The sequence below is a fragment of the Eptatretus burgeri genome, chromosome 2, assembly GCF_056783735.1.
Source record: "Eptatretus burgeri isolate ZD-2024b chromosome 2, Ebu_testis_v1, whole genome shotgun sequence".
Lineage (NCBI taxonomy): Eukaryota > Metazoa > Chordata > Myxini > Myxiniformes > Myxinidae > Eptatretus > Eptatretus burgeri.
In genome coordinates, this window is record NC_140962.1 from 64104573 (window position 1) to 64121639 (window position 17067).

General features: G+C 48.8%; 1 long non-coding RNA gene across 1 annotated transcript in view; it reads right to left on the reverse strand.

Moving 5' to 3' along the window:
• Positions 1 to 3612: 3612 nt before the first annotated feature.
• The window catches only part of LOC147032181 (uncharacterized), a 55389-nt gene continuing 41934 nt past the window's right edge, over positions 3613 to 17067 (reverse strand). Inside the window, exon 3 of the long non-coding RNA XR_015055069.1 lies at positions 3613 to 4128. This is a non-coding gene — a long non-coding RNA (uncharacterized LOC147032181). The remainder of the gene's footprint in view (positions 4129 to 17067) is intronic.

Genomic DNA, 17067 nt, shown 5'->3' on the forward strand with positions numbered 1-17067 from the left:
CGTTCTGAGATATAAAAAAGTGAGGAAAAAGCGAACGAGGGACTTTCTGAGGAGAAAAAGCATGAAGAGAGAAAAAGTCTAGAGAGAAAAGTGTGAAGAGAAAAAGTCCGAGGAGAAAAGTGAGGAGAGAAAGGAGGGGAAAAAGCGTTCTGAAGAGAAAAAATGTGGAGAGGAAAATCGAAAGGAGAGAGGAAACAGCAAAGGGCAAGAGAAGCGACCAAGAAGCGGGTGTCTGACCAGCGCTGACGAGACAATTCGCCCTTCCCAGTGCTTCGGCAAGCGAGCGTGTGGTGCGCGTGTGGGTGTGAGCAGCACCGCCAACAAGTGAGGCACGGGTTGATCACCAACAACACCAGGGTCTAAACCCAAGACGGATGATCGCGGTGCCCTCCAGACTTTGACTGGCGTTGAAGGCTGCCCCGCGAGAGGGTGCACGGCAAAGCTGGGTGCTGGCGACGGACGTGACATGCACGCCCGCATTTTCAGGACGTTTTCTCTTCATGGACGACTTTCTTGTGAGCGAGATGATTCTCCCCCCCCCCCCTGAATGATCCGTTGGGTACCCTTGTCTGCATTTAGCTGTAAGTCAACCCCCGAGAAGCATCTGCTCTTTGTCTCTTTCCTGGTATTTTGATTGATTTTGCTTTGAAATTCATTCTTTATTTACCTCAGCAAATAAAAAGGTATTTTTATTTATTTCTTTTATTATTAATAAATTATTTGTCGATTTCCAACCTGTCCGTGTTTGTCCTTTCCTTTCATTGGTCTAGCATTGTTCGAACCGAGATAGACTGGGAGGTAATTACCACGGATTTGACCAAAAATCATCGGCACTCACCAGCGGTTAAAACGCTCGGCCACCCCAATTAAAATCTAATCAGATAACATTGGTGCTTTGCCGAGGGCGCGCTCCCTGCTCAGGTAACCACGGGACCTCTAGTCAAACGGAATAATTAGACGGTGGACACTAAAACTCGTGGTTGACTGGGTGGAGTTCATGGTTTTAAAACAACCGACCGTACCACAACGTTAATTGTGAGCGGTGGCCCCAGGTCCAGCTCTGCCGAGGACAACTGGGGTCTAATCCCCCCTGAGTGACAAGCTGGTGTCTCGGTACCCGCGGCCGCAACAATATCATTCAATTGAAATAATACAGAAGTTTTAAAGGCTAGAGAACAAACAAAACAAACCATTTATTTGGAAGCTTACCGCTGCCTTGTTTTTTTGCATCCTCGTTTTGCAGACTGTCGTTGATACACCTTCTTCTCCACCACCTTATCTAACACGTTAAATTAGTTATTCATGCCTGTTTCTTTTTTGTGTCCTCCACGACGTCCCTAAAAACAATGTTTTTTGTTTGGAATGATTTTCAATTTTGTTTCACTGCCAGACAGACAGACAGACAGACAAAAAAATTACCTTACTCCTCTCTGTGCATGCACACGCAGGACAAGACGCCGTATATTTTTTGACAAATTCGGAGCCAAGGTACTGCTAAACTGCAGATTCGTGTCCAACTCGTGTTCCAATTTGTGTTCAAGTAACAGTGTTCAAAATATATAATTATATTGAAATTAAGTAGTTTGTCGATCATAGAATGACGTCTATGAAACAGACAGAGTGAACCAATTGATTAACCCCTCTTTGTGCTATGTGCGTGGGGTAATACATCTTCAAAACAGTCACATTATGGGGCCGTGAAGGCACCCTTGAACGTCGAAGCTGGATCATCTCGAAGACTACCAATTCAATAAAATATCTCATGAGCAGAATATTATATAGCTTTAATCTCCAGCAAGGTCTGTACTTCGTATTTATATAAAATTCTGCTTCCCGATTTCTTTAATTTCCATCATCCAGTGGTCGTCAATTACCAAGGCCAAATTTCACCTTTTCCGAAAATCGCTAAAAAGTGCTCTGCTTGTTTCATTGCATCAAAATTTGTGATGATATATTTATATGCACCATTCTTGCAAGAGGAAGTTAATTGTTCAGCTGTTGATGATAAGTGGGGAAACACATAGGACTCATAAAAGTCATAAGTAGCAGAACGGTGATTTTTGTGAAACCAGCCAATTGGAGGTCAGGATATACACCTGGAAGAGGAAGAAGCCCCATCCTGTATGCTTGCTCAGGTGAATCATGATATGCCTCTTTAGGCACACTGTTTGAATTGCATGTCTACATCCCATTTGACTCTCAAGAACTTTTCTCAACACTCCCCACATAGTCCTCAAGTTATGATTTCAACATTAAGTTGGTTGCTGTCACAATTAAGAAATCACAGACAGGCCGATTAACCGTCTTTGTCACCCTTAGTTTAGTTGCCACCCTAGGCTCAGACCTCATTCGAGGCCGTGTGGAAAGCCAGCCCTGCTCATCACAAGCTATTTGTGTCCTCCGGGTACAGGAGATCAACACTAGTATGCCAAGGACTTGATACTGAACCTGACGGTTTAAAATATATATTTGTGTAATGTTTGTGTAGGTGAACTATGTATTCCAAAAGTTGTTTTGTGTAAATTTTCCCACAATGAAGCCGATCCTCTGGGCCTATCACTTTCACATCACAGATAGGTCGGTGATCTCCCTTCTACCACCTCATTTCTGGTCTTGCACCTTCACCCTTTTGGAGCTCTCCCCACCCCACCAGGTTTATGGAGGGTGCACGTATTCTGCCAGTACCGTCCTCTGTTGAAACTCCTAAAATCCAGACTCACTGCTCACCTTTACTCATTCATTCCTCCTTTCTCTGCTTGTGGAACCAAGTTCTTCACTCTGTTCAATCTCATTCTTCCCTTCAGAGCTTCAACACAGCTGTTCACCACCATCTTAGATCATTCCCCATGCACAATCATGATCTTTTCCACCTCCACCCTGCCCAAGCCCACTTCTTTCCGAGTTTCCTGTTATTCCTTACACTTCTGTGATTGAGAGTATGCAGCCATATCCATCTCGTTTACCCTCTGTGTCCTCCCCCACATCCTTTTTTCCTCCAAGTCTCCCTCTATTTTCGCCCTCCACCCTGTTGTTGGTATGTCCCCTTCCCCACCCCCTCTTTTCTCCTATTTTTATTGTTCTGTTGCGTCCTGATCCATTCTGTGTTTGAGCTCCTCTACGATCCTTGACGCTGCATACAAAAAGTCAATAAGGTCACTAGATCTGATCCACAATCAATGATGACAGTCAGTGACCTATTAAGAAGTTCAATGGAAATAAGTATTGTTATGGATCCGAGGTCTGGAGTTACCACAAGGGAGTTCTTCGGACCCTCCTCACCTGACCTCTTCTGGTCCTGAGGCCGTAAGCCATGGATAACTCCGTGGTCCAAAGGGTTGCGAGACAACTGTGACCGCCGGTTAAAATTACCAAAACCTAGCAGGGTTCTCACTCCTTGGCTACACGTTCCCTTCCTGTTGGCTTAGCAACACTAACTGGGAGCATGTCCTCAACAGTCACCTGTCTTAGTATGTATGGCTAAACGAACAGTGGGTGACCATTGGTTAATCGCAGAGCGAATCAGTGGGGCAGAACTTCCCGTCTAACTATACTTACACACTAAATCGGACCAATGGAGAAAAGGACGAAAGCAAGCAGGTCGTAAACGTTTAACAGTCCAACAAGAAGTACATTTGTTTATAAAACACAACGAAGCAATGTCCATTCAGGGTGTGTTTACAATCACCAACCAATGGGCATGTATTTACAAGGTATAGACAGGAATTACAAGCACAGACCACAACTAAAAGGCACAAGAGAAAAGTAATTATTCTTAGTACTTATGGAGCCCACTTAAACATTCTTACCGACGACTAAACACAAGACATGGCACGCCATGAGAAACATTTCAGAGAAATATAGATAGAAAGCAGATAGAGTGCAGAGTGGAGCATGGTACAGATCTTGGCTCACCTTACAGACTTGTGCAAGCTTGTGCAGGCTTCGTGCATACTCATGAAAGCTGGTGCATATCCACGCAAGCTCGTGCAGTCTCGTGCAAGCTCGTGGTGCACCATCTCCCTCTTGGCAGCTCTCGAGGTCCAAACAGGTGGACGTCAGTGTAGGCTTGGCCAAATGACTCGGTGTAAGAAGAGCTTGATGGGCAAGATCAAGACGAGTCAATTGTCCCTGCAAATGAGACGAGTGGAGACATCTGGCAAATAAGACGATTTGAGCGTGCTCCCGGCAGGCGAGACAAGTGGAGAGCACTCCTGGCAGGTGAGACAAGTAGCATGGAAAATTGAGCATCGAGAGCTATGCACAAAGGCATCAAGAGCACTTGCTGATGACATCCAGATGAACATCAAAGGTACAATTGAGGGTGACGTTTTCCAAAGGAGAGGCTTCTTTGCTCACATTGACAGATTGTCTCGTGGACACCATAAGGAATAAAACAATTCAAGGAAGCATGATCTCTTCTTCAGTACATCACTTGTTCAGGCTCTCAATCTCCCCAACTTCATCCACTTGTTTTCACATCCATCATTTCACATCAATCCATAAACCAGGCAATACTTTTGTATCAAATTACAACACTTTTACCATGTTCTTCACAACCTATTTCAAAATCGTCTTTGAATGCCAATTAAGAGGCAAACAATGTCCCCTCTTGTAAACTGACAAAATAAGAGGTTGAATTTTAACATATTGACAAACTTTATCGAATGCTTAATTGAGATAACTGTTTTGACTTGTTCAGCCAAATTGAATTGGCCTTCTATAAACGGGCATAAACCCTTCTTCAAGCAAGAGGGGAAAGATTACCTCCTTTTCCCACTACTTTGAAGAAGAAGGGCTCAAGCTCAAAATGTCACTTCACCTTCTTTCCCATGGGTGGTTAGGATACCTCCATCAACATTCAGATGTGCAAATTGATTGTCGTAATTCTTCCTTGTAGGCAGACTGACTCTAGTCTTTACAAGACTCATCTTCAATTGTGAGACCTGTTCTGTACCTGGTTCCAGTGGATGTTCACACATAGTGTCTGAGTCATTGAAAGTGTGTACTTTTTATCATTCGTCATCGCCATTTCTACAATGACATCCATCCAGCCTGTGGTATTGGTCATACTGGTTACTGGTTACTGGTTACTAGCTATGGTTGTGAGTTGATGATCCATTTGCTGACTGGTTAGAATCATCTTTATCACCTTTGCACGTAAATTGAATGAACTTGAGTTGACACTTCCAAAACAACTTTTGTTAAAAGAGGCTTTTCAGCAGATTCTGTTGTTTTTTTTTTAAGGTGTGCCACGTTGTTGTTCAGTGTCACAGATTCAACACTCAAGTATGTCTGCTGTTCCTCTTGGGCTGCTCACTGATTGGCTGAATGAATATCTCACCGCATTTCAGCTGACGTGTTGTACCCATTCAGCTGACACACAATAAATTGGTGAAGAAATATGTAAACGTTGCTAGGTGTTCCCTCTCCCGTAACAACTCCCTTTTTTGTATTCATGACCGAGGCATGTGGAAGAGCCAGAGCAGAATGGAAAGGAACGAAATGGGAGGAAGGAAACACCGACAGTATAGGAGAAGTGAGAATGAGAATGAGATCAAGGCGAGGGGAATAAAGAAGGACACATGGGGTTGATTGAACAAGCTGCACAAAAACTGAATGGAGCACAGCAAGAGGAGGAAAGGGGATGAAACAGAAGGAACAAATCAACCTAAAACTAGCAAACAAAAAGTGTGATTCTGTTCATCTCTATGCACACCGGTTCTGTTCATCTCTACGGACACCGGTTCTGTTCATCTCTACGGACACATATTCTGTTCATCTCTAAGAACACCGATTCTGATCATCTCTACGGACACCGATTCTGATCATCTGTATGCACACCGATTCTGATCATCGCAACGCACACCAATTCTGTTCATGTCTATGGACACATATTCTGTTCATCTCAAAGAACACCGATTCTGATCATCTCTACGCACACCGATTCTGTTCATCTCTACGGACACATATTCTGTTCATCTCAAAGAACACCGATTCTGATCATCTCTACGGAGACCGATTCTGATCATCTCTACGCACACCGGTTCTGTTCATCTCTACGCACACCGGTGCTGTTCATCTCTAAGAACACCGATTCTGATCATCTCTACGGACACCGATTCTGCTCATCTCTATGGACACCGATTCTGATCATCTGTATGCACACCGATTCTGATAATCGCTACGCACACCGATTCTGTTCATCTCTACGGAGACCGATTCTGATCATCTCTACGCACACCGATTCTGTTCATCTCTACGCACACCGATTCTGTTCATCTGTATGCACACCGATTCTGTTCATCTGTATGCACACCGATTCTGTTCATCTGTATGCACACCGATTCTGATCATCTGTATGCACACCGATTCTGTTCATCTGTATGCACACCGATTCTGATCATCTGTATGCACACCGATTCTGTTCATCTGTATGCACACCGATTCTGTTCATCTCTAAGCACACCGATTCTGTTCATCTCTAAGCACACCGATTCTGATCATCTGTACGCACACTGATTCTGTTCATCTGTATGCACACCGATTATGTTCATCTCTACACACACCGATTCTGCTCATCTCTACACACACCGATTCTGCTCATCTCTACGCACACCGGCTCTGTTAATCTCTACGGACACCAATTCTGATCATCTGTATGCACACCGATTCTGTTCATCTCTAAGCACACCGATTCTGTTCATTTCTACGGACACCGATTCTGATCATCTGTATGCACACCGATTCTGTTCATCTCTAAGCACACCGATTCCGTTCATCTCTAAGCACACTGATTCAGTTCATCTCTACGCACACAGATTCAGCTCATCTCTACGCACACAGATTCAGCTCATCTCTACGCACACAGATTCAGCTCATCTCTATGCACACAGATTCAGCTCATCTCTACACACACTGATTCTGTTCATCTCTATGGACACCGAGTCTGATTATCTGTATGCACACCGATTCTGTTCATCTCTACACACACCGATTCTGTTCATCTGTATGCACACCGATTCTGATCATCTGTATGCACACCGATTCTGTTCATCTGTATGCACACCGATTCTGTTCATCTGTATGCACACCGATTCTGTTCATCTCTAAGCACACCAATTCTGCTCATCTATACGCACACGAGTTCTGTGAATCTCTAAGCACACCAATTCTGATCATCTGTATGCACACCGATTCTGTTCATCTGTATGCACACTGATTCTGTTCATCTCTACACACACCAATTCTGCTCATCTCTACGCACACCGGTTCTGTTAATCACTACGGACACCAATTCTGATCATCTGTATGCACACCGAATCTGTTCATCTCTAAGCACACCAATTCTGATCATCTGTACACACACCGATTCTGTTCATCTGTAGGCACACCGATTCTGTTCATCTCTACACACACCGATTCTGCTCATCTCTAAGCACACCGATTCTGTTCATCTCTAAGCACACCAATTCTGATCATCTGTATGCACACCGATTCTGATCATCTCTATGCACACCGATTCTGTTCATCTCTACGCACACTGATTCTGTTCTTCTCTAAGCACACCGATTCTGTTCTTCTCTAAGCACACCGATTCTGTTCATCTCTACGCACACAGATTCTGCTCATCTCTACGTACACCGGTTCTGATCATCTCTCCGCACACCGATTCTGTTCATCTCTACAGACACCGATTCTGTTCATCTCTACGCATACCGATTCTGTTCATCTGTACGCACGTATTCAATGGACTGACTGTACATGTTTTTGTTGTGTGTGTGTGTGTGTGTGTGTGTGTGTGTGTGTGTGTGTGTGTGTGTGTGTGTGTGTGTGTGTGAGTGGGAGGGGGGGAGAAGGCGGTAGTGCTTGGGGGGGGGATACCTCATTCATCAACAAACCTTTCCTATTCCAACTCCTATTTGAGTTCACCAGCTTTCTAGCTGAGAGACAACCTCAGGAGCAAGAAGAACAATGCAATTACAAGTTAGTGCTTGCTGTGCATGTGAAGCCAACCACGTGGGTATATTTATGGTTGTGCAGGGAAACATCAAACACATCCAAGTAATGTTGATTCAACCAAGGCTTCATTGCCAAGTCAGACATTTCATCATTTTAAACTGCTTATAGGAAGTTACAAGATACAGAGTTTAGATATTCGTTTCCACTTCAGAAATAGTGCTGGGTTAGGGGACATGTACCTATACGTGGCACGTTGCACAGGATGACACGGAGGTAAAACAAACACCGGTCCGTGAATTATAGTGAGGATAAGGGAAAAAAGGAGGAAGTGTTTGTGAATTTTACGTCTTTATTTACTTTAAACATTGTTCTTAACAACTGGGAACAGAAACAACACAAGCATGATAGGCTGAATGGCCTTCTCATTCACCAAAGTTCTCTGTGTACATTTGTGTAACGTTGTTTTAAGAATGGGAATAAATAGGGAGGGGATTAAACATTAAACACACAGAAAACACGTTTGAAGTTTGCCAGTAAAATTTGAAGCGGATTACAGGACTGTACACCTGCAGTAGGCAAATTGGAAATAAGGAAGATGCAGGACATTAAAAATTCAGCAAACAGGTAAAACTGCTTGGCATTTATGCAACAAAAACATTTCTTCAACCACAGGGAAAACACCACCAGAAAGAATTTTCAAAAAGGTAACAGAAAATCCAGTGTCAAGGAACGAGATTGCATGACGGGATTTCCGTGGCGACGTTTTTCCTGCCCATTAACTACTAAATGGAGGAGATTACCTTTTCAGAAGGCCTGAGAATACAGTAAAGTCATGTAATTAACCTTTCAGAATGGAAGCGTTAACCCATAAAAAGCACGTCGAGTTACCATCGTGGCCGAGACGTGTATGGTGTATGCAACTGAGTTTAAAATGGCGTCAACCCAAAGTACGAATGTGAATTGCGTTAGGGTTAGCAACATCAACAGAAAAATTTGGTTACGTCCAAGACTGCTCCTAACCTTCCGACAATGCAAAATGTCCTGGCAACTGATGAAAGCTTGCTACCAATTGGTGGAGAAAGCTGATTACCAAAAAAAATGAATTTCTCGGGTCATGCTTTATATTCAGGGGTTTACACAATTGATTAAATGAGGTTCTCCAACAAGTTCCAGCAGAAATGGTTGGTACTCAAACAAAAATAATTTGTCAGCTTCGAGTGCGCTCGTCTGCTTTCCCAATCACCACTCCAATTTCTAGTGTGCAACTCAGCTTTGTATGCATTTTACTCCTCTGTAAGTGCTCTCTCAGAACGTACGCTCTCGACAAAACACTCGCAAACCACTCTTTTTTGTGTTCTGGATGCACCTGGACCTCCTCTTTTTCCTCTTTGCTAGCGCTTTCTCTTTGATCTTACACGCCATCTCCAATCTCCGTCGTCTCTCGACCATGTCCCTCACACCAATCTCAACCCCAACAAAACCAACGGCTCTTCCACCTCGCTTCTGAAACATACACAGTTCACAGTTCAGCCGAACAGTCCATGACTATTGTCTTGCCCAGCACGCGAGAAAATTTATAGCACGACACGAGAATCGCGCAGCCATTTCGTCATGCTGAGAGGAGAGCCAAGAGAGATCCTCCGTCCCCACCATATTCCTCTCACAACTACTCAACCCAACAAAACCATCTCCTATTCCTCCTCACTTCTAATGTCACGCCCATCAATCATCTACCTCCGGGCGTGGCTTGTTGGCATGAAACTGGGAAGGTGGGGCTTCTGCCTGCTTGGCACATTTGGCTTACTTGTTGTTGTCTTAAGGACGTCATTCCTGTTATTGCTGGCTTGTAAATCCAAAAATGTAGGAAAAGGTCAAGGGGGCAATTACATACTGGGGAAAATTGGTTTTAATCCCGATTGAATTAACACAGCAATACCCCCCACCATGTGGTGACAGGTAACACTTAAGCTCACATTTTCCCTATTTAATTACATTGAGATGTTTCCTACACGTACACGGACCAAACAACCCCATTCAATCCTAACTTTGCGATGAAATTCCTCCATCTAGCCCCACAACCATAACTATATGTACATATATATATATATATATACATACATACATATATATATATATACATACATACATATATATTGTTGCGGATTTCGCGCCCGCCGGCGTGCGGCCGGCCACGTAACTCGAATCGCGGCACGTCGCCCACCGGACGGACAATCCAGTCGTGACCCTCTCGGACTAACGCCGGGAACCAGTCACGGGTGGACCTTTCGGTCTCACCGCAATCGAGCCAATCAGCCCCCGCGTGGGATAGGGTTGCTCGCCAAATTCGAACTACCTAAGTACCCACGCGGAGGGTAGACCGGGCGATCGCACCTCGCCGCAGGTCGACTTCGGACACGGGCCACTTAAGCGACCCGTTCCGTACTATCAGAATAACCGAGCGGTGTTATCGTCGACCTCGACGGTTCGATTAATTATCGGGCGTATTCAGCCCACTACCAACCCTTTACGTGAAGCAAGATGGGGATTCAAAGAAAGAAATGACGAAGCGAAGCGGGAAACAGTTCAACAATAAAGCACATTTATTCGCGACGCACGGGAAGCACACAAATACAATTCCACCAAATGCACACAAAAAGAAAACACAATTCCATTTACACAAAAAGCAAACATAAAAGTGAAAACACAGTGCAGAGCTAATACCGACTACCGAGCACACGGCAACACTTATACAATTCTACTTCACAGACGGCGCCGACAACACATACCCAAAACCAAGGAAAAGAAATACCCCAAGAATGAGGTAGGCCTGGGGCCGAGACCGGGTCGGGCCTACCCGTCTGGTGATGAGACGCGGAGCGGCGATGGCCCCGCAACCCGCGGGCCTCGTGGACAGTGCCTGGCAGGGGGTGGGAACGGGGCCCCCTTGGTCGCACTATCTCAGCGCGGGGGGAAACAGGAGGGGGTTGCTGATGCTCGGGGTATAGAGGATCTTTATTATATGCGACGAGCGTCTCCACCTCGGCCAGGTCGCGCTGTCGGCCTCCCTCGGGTGCAGCTTCCTGCACGACGCGAGCACCCCCTCGTCTTGTGTCGCCGCCTTTCCACAGCTCCGTCCCCTCCGTTCCGACTCCAACGCACACGACGAGCAGCTCCACCGCCCGCGAAGTCTTGACCCTCTGCTTCCGACTCTCCTCTTCTTGACTCTCCGACCTCGTTCTGCTGACTCTCCCTCGTTCTCTCTTGCGACTCCCCTCTGACTGACGAACACCGTCCTTTTATCCCCCCCGTAACTTCGCCTTTGACCCCCTCCCTTTGACCTTTCACCTCGCTCCCCATTGGCCCGACAAAAAGTGGGCGTGAAGGCTTTTTGATCCACAAATTTGCATATATCGATCGCCCTGGGGGCGGGGCCAAATCGCCCCTCGCTCACCGATTGGACGGCAAAAAGTGGGCGTGTGTCGTTTTTGATCCGTTTTTGAAGCAGAAAATCCGTGATTTTGTACACGCTGTTCGACGCGCGTTCTGCATGAGTCCAACACCGGTACCCACAGCGGGGCAAGAACGGTGGCGATGCTACGGTTGTGAGGTGTGCGTGAAGGTCGTGGCGGCTGTGGTGAAGCGGTGGTTGTGGTCGGTGGTTGATGTTGTGGTTGTGATCATGGCGGTTGGTCCAAAATAAAGATAGTAAAAGAAAAACGGCTATCCTGAAGAGTCGCAGCTCGCATAAATGACATGTATTCCCACTAGACAACGGGTTTGGGCCTAACTACACATGCACTTACCGAGATACCTCACCTAAGGGACCTGAATGGTGGTTTGCGAATCTGGTAACCACAACACTACCCCTTCCCTTTTTACAGACTCGTCCCGAGTCGTCAAATTTTCGTGTGCCATCATGTGTAGTTTTCCCCTAGTACATTTTACCTACGGATCCCTGAGTGCGACATTCATGGTATTCGTGTCCCCAAAATAAATAACCTGAGGGCTGCGTAACTACCTAAACAAACTCACTCACACGGACGATCTTAAATAAAATTGCCGGCGCTAAGACATACATGCCGGGGGCGCACTCATATTTACAGTACATCTTAACCTTAACTTACAAATCTTACACTAAACCATGGCCCAGGATCATTGAACTCTGCAAAAGAAAGCAGTTAGCAGGGAGCCAGGCTGCCCACATGCAGTCTCTGGCTCAAACAATGCAGGTGACAGGGAACGTGGCTGGCTGCTCACACGCAGTCCAAGGCCTTCCCTTTTGAACTGAACTCAGTGAACCACAACGGTGCTTGGGCTGCACAAACGCAGTCTCCGTGCCAGCTCAAGTGGCACACGCCATGAGCACAACGAATGGATGCATGAACGGTTTGAACTGAATGCAGTGAACCACAACGGTGCATGGGCTGCACAAACGCAGTCTCCGTGCCAGCTCAAGTGGCACACGCAATGAGCACAACGAATGGATGCATGGACACAAACACGGTGCACGGGCCGCCACTGCAGGCCCGTGTTGTAGCTGCCAACAGGGCAGTTCTTGCAGCTTGCAAACTGTTGCTTTTACGATCCTGGCGCACATGGAAATGAACAGGGGGGGGCAAAGCAAAAATTGAACGGGGCTGGTGAACGTGGGCAGTGGGCATGGCATGGCAAAGGCAAGCAGGCAAACACAGCCCGCAGAAGAAGGCCGCTGCAGGCAAACTCAGCCCACAGACGAACTGGCCGGCACAGGCCTCGAAGAAAAAACAGCTAGCAGATGAACTGGCCGGCACAGGCCTTGCAGCACACAGCTGCCGATGAGGTTGGCCGGCCTCCGCCTTGAAGTAAAACACGGCCAGCCGATGAAGTGGCCAGCCTTTGCCGTTCAGTGGAGGTTGGTGGAGGGAGTGCGGTGGTGCTGGCCACTCGGAAGGCGGGCTCGGACCTACCTACCTGTCTCCCTCCCAACTATCGCCTTTGCCTGTCACTGTACATACCCACTCCCTTAATTTGTGAAAAACCAATTTAGCCCCAACTTATTTTTTTTGTTGTTTTTATTCTTACTCCCCCACTATAAATCGTCCCCTAACCCCCTTTATCGTCCTTGTTCGGCTACCCTATCCTGTCACCTAGCCTACTCCCAACCCCTACGTTCCCTTCCCGGAGGGGAATAAGGGAGAGCTAACGTCCTGTGTCGAGGCCCAACGAAGCCTCAGAATGGCCTCCCCAGAGTTCGGCGATCTAACCCAAAGTGGGTCCAGCGGCCCACAACGACAGCGAGGGGATGGATGGTGCGGAGGGGTACACTTCCTAATCTATCCTAACCATTTAACTGTTAAACTACCCCGGGGCTTTCAACAAGCGCTTCTCGCTTAAACTATTGGTTCTAACAACCCAGATTCCCGTCGCCTGTGTTGGTGTCCTTAAAATTTCGGGCCTCGCCCCCCAATTTTCTCTCCGTGCCCTCACACGGTCTCCTGGCTGGGACACGTGGCTCCCTTTGGCAGGCACGACCCTCTGCCGAATCTCCCGCTATGGCACCCCCGGGCACTACACTGCCTCCGAGCCTACCAGCTCCCTAACACCGGGGAGTGCCCCCCATGGCACCTCCCCTGAAACGCACACGTGGCAGGCCGGCCTCCCGGGCCCCTTTCCGAGGGTCACCCGTGCCCACAACACTGCCCACGCGGCTAATGGCGCCCGGGCCCCCGCACCAAGCAGGCGCACCCGTGCCCACTACTCTATCCCGGCCCCCCATGGGCCCTTGGCCTACCGCGGCCGACTAGCCTGGTGCCCGGGGTACCCACTCAGCGATACTCACCTTTCGCAGCCACGCTCCCAAGCCCGTCAACAGGGCTCCTGCACCCCTCCAAATGGGTCTCGAGCCTACATTCCCACCAACAACAAAACGACCTCCATTTTTCAATTTGACTAACCCAGCTAACTCACTCTACACTGACCCCGGGGTCCCTTGGGCGGGAGTCACTCCTCCCCCCAATCACTCATCGCACCATGCATTCCCCATTCACTCCACACACACAGACCCGCTGGCCTCACTCACTCAACAAGTACTCACCTCACAACTCACCAACTCTTCAACACACACACCACTGAACTCTGCCATCCTTCTAACTACATCCCCTAACTAACTCGTGCTCCCACGTCGTCCCTTAAACTGGTAGCACATTCCTTTTAACCTACGTAGCTAAGCTACGTCCCCTCTACACATCCAAAGTCTGTCTCTGTCTCCAAAATAATCCCATTTTATTTCCCAACCTAAATCTCGCTACAATCCCTCTAACTAATCCATTCCACGGACTCCATGAGGACTTACCCCTGCCCCATGGAGTCGGTCTAGCTAAGCTAACTCTTCCCCCTAACTAGTTTCCATCCTGTGCCCAGGGTAAGGGGGTCTTTCACCCCTTGCCCAGGAATCCTGTACACCCGAAAGTGAGGCTTGCTTCTTCCCCTTCCATGCGCAGCACCTGCGCGGCAACTCAGAGCTCGCGCACTTTGCACCTGGCCGTGACGTCATGCAGCTGCACGTGTTCCTCGTCCCTCCTTGGACGGTGCCATCCGGCAGAGATTCCCCTCCTGCCGGATTCCAACCACACGTGCAGCCATGACGTCACCGTGCGCAAAAAAAAAAAACACAAGCCCCACGTCTCGAGGGGTTCCCCACGCGAACACATGTGCTTTGCCCGTTGGAGCTTAACACACACGATCGCGTGGAGAACCCGTCCGGTCCAAATCCATTTACCTGCCTAAACTTTGTCCGTCCGCGGGATCGGCAAATCCACCGCGTGCGTTTCCGGACCGGGACTTCACTCTCGCAAGCGAGCACGTGGCGGTCTCGTGCGTTGCACAGCACGAACCGCGTGCTCACTGCTGGGTGAACCCGGCACGGTCCCCGAAACAACTACAGCCGCTACTCGGCTTTCTTTCTTCTCATGTCGCCTTCGTCGTCGCCATTCAACCCACGCACACCTGCGTGTTACGACGCACACAGTCCACTCCATCACATTCACACCGGGAGACGCGGCCGCGTGCTCCCGCATGCCAACCGACATCTCCCTTACATACCGCTCTCTCACACACACGGTCTCCCTGGCACACAGCGACCTTGCACACGGCCGTTCACTCACGCGTGCCTCACTACTCACACAAACCATACTACTCACACGTGGTGCTCTATTCACTCGCGCGGGGGCACTCACCCGCGGTGCCTCACCCACACACGCGAGGGCACTCAACCGCTGTGCCTCATCCACACACCGTGCCTCACTCATACACGCGGGGGCACTCACCCGCGGTACCTCACTCATACACACGGCGACACTCACACACGCGGTCTCTTCCACACAACGTCCCTCACTCATACACGCGGGGGCACTCACCCGCGGTTCCTCACTCATACTGGCCGTTTCACTCACACACACGGCCTCTTCCACACACGGTTCCTCATCCACACACGGTGCCTCATCCAAACACGGCGTGCTGGGAAGCACGCACTCCAGCACCATCGCCACCACACCACTCACACACGGGGTCGCTTCCACACACGGGGACGCACTCACGCCCTGCACCACACACACAGGGACAACTACACTGGGGATTCGTGTCCCCACAAGGGTCTCCGGGGCCTCTATACCCCCCAAGCTCTCCGTGCACCCGTCCACAGAACTCGTCCCCTCAACCTCGCAAAACACGACCGAACTCACCTGGTCGTGACTCGCCTCAAGGGGGCATACTCCCTCCCCTCGTTCCTGGAGGAGGCCATTCAGGTGCTCGCACTGGGTCTCTACACGCTCCGCGAGCTCAACCCGATTGTCCTCCACTACCTGTGTGTGTGCGTCACTTACCCCGTCTTCATCGTGTTGTCTCTCCTCTATTTTTTCTATCTCCCGTGTCTCTGCCAACTCTTCACCCTTTACCTCTCTTGTCTCAACTATTATTTCCGTTGTCGTCATTTCGTGTCTCGTCTCACACGTTTTGGTCTCCCCATTTAATTTTTCACTTTCGGTCACCGTCGATTCTTCTGTCACGACCCTCGCCCAACACGCCCCCCGAATTATTTTTTCACCCGCCTCCACCGCGGGCCTGTCAGCCGTTGCACCCCCACCCAGCTCGTTCGTTCCTACACGTGGAGTCGCCATTTTAAGCTCCCTGGTCACGGCCTTCATGCCCGCCTGCAGGCATCGGCCCATGTTCTGCGTCTCACCCCGTAGTTCTTTCATTTCTTCCCTCATTTGCTGTGTATTCGCATCCATCGTCGTTTTCACTTCATTTGTATTTGTATCCATCTTTTCGTTCATTTGTTCGTTCATGCCTTTCATTTCGTTTTTCATATTCGCTTCCATCTTCGTTTTTACTTCGTCCATTTGCTTGTTCATGTTCGCAATCATCTTCGCTGTCGTTTCCGCATACATTTTTGCCAGCATGGTGTATAGCTGGGTCATGTCGGGTGCGCTTGGGTGAGCCGTTTCGGCAGGGGTCGGGGAAGGGTTTTGGTGGAGAGGGGGGGGGGAGGTGTCATACACCGCGGCCGCTGCCGCACCCACCTCAGGTTCTGGGTTCAGTTGGGCGAGTCCGTGTTCCTGCACAATCAACATTTCCTGCTCGGGGATTCCATCCTGGACCATGGATTCTACATTACTACACATATACATTTCTAATACCCCCGGCTCCCGCTCGCCTTGAGACGCCATCTTGCTTCTCGTGAAGGGTTAATTTAAATCGCTCGTAATTTGGAGGGAATCGGGGGTCGCTTCTCTCACCCCTGGACCGATTCCCGTGAATTTAGCCGGAGACAGGAGAGCCTGTTTTCCTGTTCTCCGATACCAGTGCCGCGAGGGCGATGAATTTGTATCCCACTTCTGACACCAGTGTTGCGGATTTCGCGCCCGCCGGCGTGCGGCCGGCCACGTAACTCGAATCGCGGCACGTCGCCCACCGGACGGACAATCCAGTCGTGACCCTCTCGGACTAACGCCGGGAACCAGTCACGGGTGGACCTTTCGGTCTCACCGCGATCGAGCCAATCAGCCCCCGCGTGGGATAGGGTTGCTCGCCAAATTCGAACTACCTAAGTACCCACGCGGAGGGTAGACC